A 6,439-nucleotide genomic window follows, 5' to 3' on the forward strand; every position below is an offset into this window, starting at 1 on the left:
GGGCAGACCCAGTGGCTGGTTGGAATTACCAGTTTACCCGCACCAATCCGAATCAGCAGCAGCTCATCTCTGGTTATATCTATATCTTCCAAAAGTAATATTCATAAGTTCCATCCATGGCTTTTATCCTACCAGATTTCTATTATAGTAATATCTATAAGGACATGTTTGCTTTCCATATTTAATTTCTAGATCACTATTTGATGTTCTAATATTAGACCACAAGTGCCATTGAAGATTATTTTTTTTAGATTTATCGATCCACTTATTAGATTTTATAAGCAACATTTCTTTAAACTACCTTGATGTTTTTGTGCCGAAACATATTCTCAGTCCTAGGCTACATTTTTATTAAAAAGCTCTTTTGTTTTTATTTTACATTTCAAGATCATCATAATTAGGACCAGGGAATGGTAGTACATCTTCTCTAATGAACTGCTCTGACATCTGGCTTAGATTATATAGTTATATTTTGATACATTTTTTCATTCCTAGAAATACAAGAAATAATTTGTATTTCTTTGATATATAGAAAAATAACATACCCTTTCCGTTTTCCCCCTGAAATTTATCTCCAAAGTTAAGGTTAGTTAACCTCACCAGGTCTTCAAATGTCACCACATTTTTGTTCTGATCAACATTGTTCTTTTATAAATCAGTTCCTTCATCTTGTGCAGACATTTTTAACATATGTAAAGAAACATCTATGTAAGTTAGTGATTCTTGCCTGTGAATTTCCCACTATCATTCTTTGACCTTTCTAATGAGCAACATTCATGTTGGGTTGTCTAAATATAAAGGTACAGAAACCTGTAAAATGCAAAACTTGATTAAAACTGTGCCAAATATTTCCTTGGTTCTACCTTGATGTTAAGTGCCAGCAGTATAGTCTCATGCTGTATACTGATACAGTTGATTTCAAACTGCTCCTTAATTTGAGAAGAGTAAAACCTTTATCTCTTATACTTACCAACATATTTTATTCATCTACTTAATCCTATTTGTGGATACTCATAGAAAATCCTTACAGAAGAGCGTTTTAACTATTTATCTGTCTACTTTACTTCCACAACATCACATCCGCATTTCTCCATGTCTTGGTGCTCCGTGATCATATTTAAAATGATAGAGGCTGACTGTTTTCTCCAAACTTGTCATTTTCTTCAAACGTGTCATTCTTATGCATTGAATTTTTAAATATAGATTTAAAATGTGAGGTGCATGTTTGAAAATGCAATGTTTGAAAAAGCCACTTGGGCAGCCAAGTGGCCTTTTTGAAATTCAGCATTGTCTCTACATTTCTGCATCATTTTAAGAACAAGACAAGACACTGTTCTTTTCTGTAACATATAAAGAAGAGTTATAAAATATGTGACATGGAACTGTCAAGACAAATTTAGGGGAACAATTTTTGATGGTACACATGCAATTCCTTTCTCAGCAAAAATAAAGAAAAAAGAGGAACCAAATGTGTTTTTTCAATTCTCAGTGTATTCAACTTCACAAAGACTTAACTTTTGGTTGACGGTTATAAAATTGCATGGGTTTTTTTTCTGTTCCTGGATATTAATTTATTGCTTTTTGTCTCAATCTAAAGCTCCTTCACACAACTATAGTAATGTAGTATCCTTTTTTTCTTATGTCAGGAGTATAAGTAGTTTTTGATTTATGACCACAATTGGAACAGGCATTGCTAATGAGGCAATTGTTAAATTGTACCTGATTTTATGACTTCTTTTGTTACTGTTGTTAAGAGAATCACCATTTAAATGAATGAATCACACAGTTGTAGTAGATGATTCATTCAGTTGTGAAGCAAATTTGGTTCCCCCATTGATTTTTGAATTCCAGAAACCTTTGGGAAGGTGGCAAATGGCAATAAAGGGACCCCAAGATGATGCAACCATGATAAATAGATGCCAGTTGCCAAGTGCCTGAATTTTGGTCATGTGACTGCAGGGATGCTGTGACAGTTGTAAGTGTGAGGGGCAGTCATAAATCACTTTTTCAGCATCATCATAATTTCCAATGGTCATTGAATGTATGGTTTTAAGTTGAGGAACTACCTGTAAAAGTAAATACTCTTCACCCATAACCAGTTCCGCCATCTATTGGCAAAGCAACCATTAAATGTTGCTCCGTGCATATACGTAATGTGCATAGTTCCAGGACAGTACTTCTTTCAACCAAGTACCAAGTGTTCCTCTTTCCACCAAGTACCTTTACCTATGGGAAAATAAACCTCCAATTCTTTTTATGCAGAAATAGGAGGGGAGGAGAAATCAAGTTTGGTACTATACTTGAAACAAGAATGTTCATTATTAGAGGATATTGTGATTATTGATCTTTAATTTAATGGGCAACAACTCCCATTTTACTACACCAAAACAAAGTAGCAGTAAATCAAAGGTGAGAACATTCATAGCTATTTTAATATAGCTTGCAAACCTACAAGAATAGCCATTTTTCTTTCTCCAGAGATGGGAAATCATTGTTAATATTTCAAATGATTTTTTTTTACAACAACTGTTATTTGATTTCCAATCCCTCAAAGGAAAATGCCATAACAAAGATAAGTAAAAACAAACTGGAGAAAGAGAAGCCTACAAATGTGTGTCCAATTACATTCATCATCACTTTATGTATTATAATTGATTTCTTTCTGGAAAATGAAGATTACTTTGCCCCTTAAAAATAGTAATGGATGGTAGTTTTCTGTGTATGTAGGTTCACATTGGATTACTTGCAATCTTTGGCTGTGTGTGACAATTGAAAACTGACTTCTTGGAAGGTCTGTATTTAGAGTGACAGGTTTATATTCTTTCCTTCCCATTCAAGGAAAAAAAATAGAATTATAAGAGGGATGTCCAGTCTTTTCTAGCTACAACACAGTTGGCTATGAAAGACCAACACTAGGATGGAAAGTGAGCCCTCAGTTTATATGTTCTTTTATTCTGCTCTTGCAAAAAAGTAACAATAAGGTTTTTTTTGTTCTTGTTCATACAAACAAAATACAATACTGAAAAAGCAAAGATATATAACAAAAGGCCTACACAAATTATGATACCAATTTCTACTCTCTAAAATATACAGCTTGGCAAGTACAGTTCCCATTTCTTTTTAGTGGACTAGAAAATTCACAATGGAAGGTCTTCTGAAACTCTGCTGGGTCACTATGGGTGAATATTAAATTACCTTTACTTTATGTGGTCGTATGTGGCTCACTGGCTAAAATGTGTAGCTTCTCAAGCAGAAAGGTGGGTAGTTCGGCAGTGTGAATCCCTAGCTCCATGTAATGGAGTGAACTCCCGTTACTTGTCCCAGCTTCTGCCAACCAAGCAGTTCAAAAGTATGTAAAAATGCAAGTAGAAAAATAGAGACCACTTTTGTGTGAAGGTAGTAGCATTCCATGCTCCTTCAGCATTTAGCCATGCCGGCCATATGACCACGGAGACATCTTCGGACAGCGCTGGCTCTTCAGCTTTGAAACGGAGATGAGCAGTGCCCCTAGAGTCAGGAACGACTAGCACATATATGTGAGGGAAACCTTTACCTATTTATTTTATGTAATTATTTATTTATCTATTTATTTATTTATTTATTTATTTAATTTTGGATTTTTTAATCCCACCTTTACTATTTTTATATATAACTCAAGGGGATCAATATATCTAATACTCATTCTTCCTCCTATTTTCCCCACAAAAACAATCTTATGAGGTGACGTGGACATCACAAAGTCATCCAGCTGCCTTTCATGCCTAAGGGGCATGAAACTAGAACTCAGAGTTTTCTGATTTAGTATCCAAATCCATTACAATTTTATTAAGAAATTAATAAAATGGAGAAATATATGCTATAGATCGCCTTCAAACAAATCAAATCAGACAATCTATTTGTAAGTGGGCTTTATATATGTGAAAGTAAATAAGTAATTATTCTTCATCTCTTTATTCTATAAAAATACTGAATCAATAATGTTTTTGCATGATATTTAATAATAAGTGTAGGTGTGGATGAAACTAAGCAAGAAATGCACAAGATATTGTGTATATTGATGCAGATCTCTACCTGTTCTACATTTAATTCTTTTCTTGTCATCTAACACACACACACACATACACAGAGAGAGAGAGAGAGAGAGAGAACGAGAACGAGAACAAGGTGTAATATGGTGAACAGCCATGAGGCCAAACAGCCATGGCTAATTGACTGACTGATGAAAAATTATATTGCCACTCTCAGCTTAGAAATATAATGGAAGGAGAGAGAAGGTTTATAAACCATACCTATCAGAATTTGTTTGTGTTTGTTTCCATTCAATGGGTAAATTTTCCCAGCCTTCTTTCTTCAAAGCATGTTGTCTTTTCCCAGCGTTGTTGCTTTTTCCAACCTTGTCTTCCAGCTTAGTTTCATAGTACAATCAATCATAATCGTTATTGATTTGGTATCTCTATAGTGTTCTAAATTTAAATAAGCAGAGATTAACACCAAACAAACAAGCAGAAAACAATATCCCACTAAAGGAACTGCACTCTCACCAACTGGTATGCCAACTACTGTATATAACCAGGAGACAAACATCACACTCACACTTATCATATTACCATATTTTGGGAGTATAAGATGAACCAGAGTATAAGACGCACCAAGATTTTGAAGAGGCAAATTAAAAAAAAAGGTTTTTGCATTCTGCAGACCTCCCAAAAACAGCCAGTTTTTTGCAAAAACAGCCCAGTTTTTCTTCAAAAAAGGGGGCATGAATAGCCTTTAGGAGGCTTCTACAGTGCTCCGGTGGGGGGGGGGTGCCCCTTCCAAAACAAGCAAAAAAATGGCCCATTTTTCATGAAAATGGCATCCGTAGCATTTAGGAAGTTTTTAGAGTGTTCCTGGGGGCTGCGGGGGGGGGGGACAAAATTGTGCAAAAAATTGCCCATTTTTCACTCATTTCTTCCCTCCCCAGCCCCCAGGAGCATTCTGCAAGGCTCCTAAAGGCTATGCACCACTATTTTGGTGAAGGAGGCAGGGTTTCTGGAAGCAAAACATGCTGTATTCAGTGTATAAGACACACTTAGATTTTCAGCCTCTTGTTTTAGGCAGAAAGGTGTGTCTTATACTCTGAAAAATGTGGCAGTTTGTTGGGAAATGAAACATCTGCAAACAAAAACCCAAGCACAGGGGGAACTCCACATTTCAACCTTGAGCTACAAGGTATTCTCTTCTTTGTTACCTTTCAAATCCTGTAACAACCAAATAATGAGATTTGTAGTTGTATCAATTTGAAGGGTGACAGGATAAAGAACTCTGAGTAGATTTAAAAAAGGAATAATAACATGAATGCAAAGAAGTAGTTGCTTAATACCGATTAGGTTTGGGATGAGTGAAGTGATATATTATGCATTCATTATACAGTATATCTCACCATATTCTGGTGTCAATAATTCATGAACGATACCAGAAAAAGAGGCTTTTCGTTATTTCTAACTGGGACAATTTAGTATTAGTTAAATTTCTTTAATTGAAATACTTGGTTCCTCTCAATTACCTTAATCGTTTTTCTTATGTTATGGACACTTTATCTTAGATCTTGTCATCATCATTTTCTCTTTGAGAAAAGAAATGAAATTCTATCTGATAATATAGTTTCTCTCTACCTCTTAAAATATCTAAGGCTTTATGCTGGCTTTTAAAAGCATAGTACAGCCAAAGATGAATAAATAAAACCTACGACCCTTGAACTAACTAACCTTACAATGATAAAAGTGTTGTGAATGTTTATTTGTGGAATAGTAAATTGGCCTTACATTCATTGCTTATTTTTATCTAGGATGCTACTGGTTAAAAAGCAAACATTTTCATCCCTTTCCATTTACGTTAGTGTATTTTAGTGTTTTCCAAACTTCAAACATCCATTTTGCAGCTACAGTTCTATCTGACATTATTTGGCAGGCCACAATTTTTCCAATTCTTTTCTTCACTTTTAAGTACAAGTAGCGGTGACAGACTGATGTGTTTTGGGAATCAAATGGCTCATGTGTATGCTACTACTGGCAAGAAAGTGGATTTGATAGGCAATGACATTTCAAACCTTCATACAGAAGCTGCATGTGTGACATGTCAATCATTTGCTTTTCAGCAATTCTAAATGTGCTAACATCGAACAGTTTCATCTGTCTGCCCTCACACAGAAATTACAGCATCAGTATTAAGGCCTTTAGATAAAGGTGGAGCATATATCACCAACTTGTACCCTGAAGGGGGAAAGAAAAAAATGGATCACATAGTCAAAGATATTTATTTGTAGGTGAATAGAACAGGGGAGCTATATAATGAGGACCTGCATGATTAACTCCTTGGAAGTAACGTTAACAACAAGGTTATGCTACAAGATAAGAGGGCATGAGGAAGAGAAATAGAACCTTCCTTTTTTTGATATTCA

The sequence above is a fragment of the Thamnophis sirtalis genome, unplaced genomic scaffold (assembly GCF_051295495.1).
Source record: "Thamnophis sirtalis isolate CommonGarterSnake01/CBP01778 unplaced genomic scaffold, rThaSir2_p1.2 scaffold_3, whole genome shotgun sequence".
In the NCBI taxonomy this organism is placed as follows: Eukaryota; Metazoa; Chordata; class Lepidosauria; order Squamata; family Natricidae; genus Thamnophis; species Thamnophis sirtalis.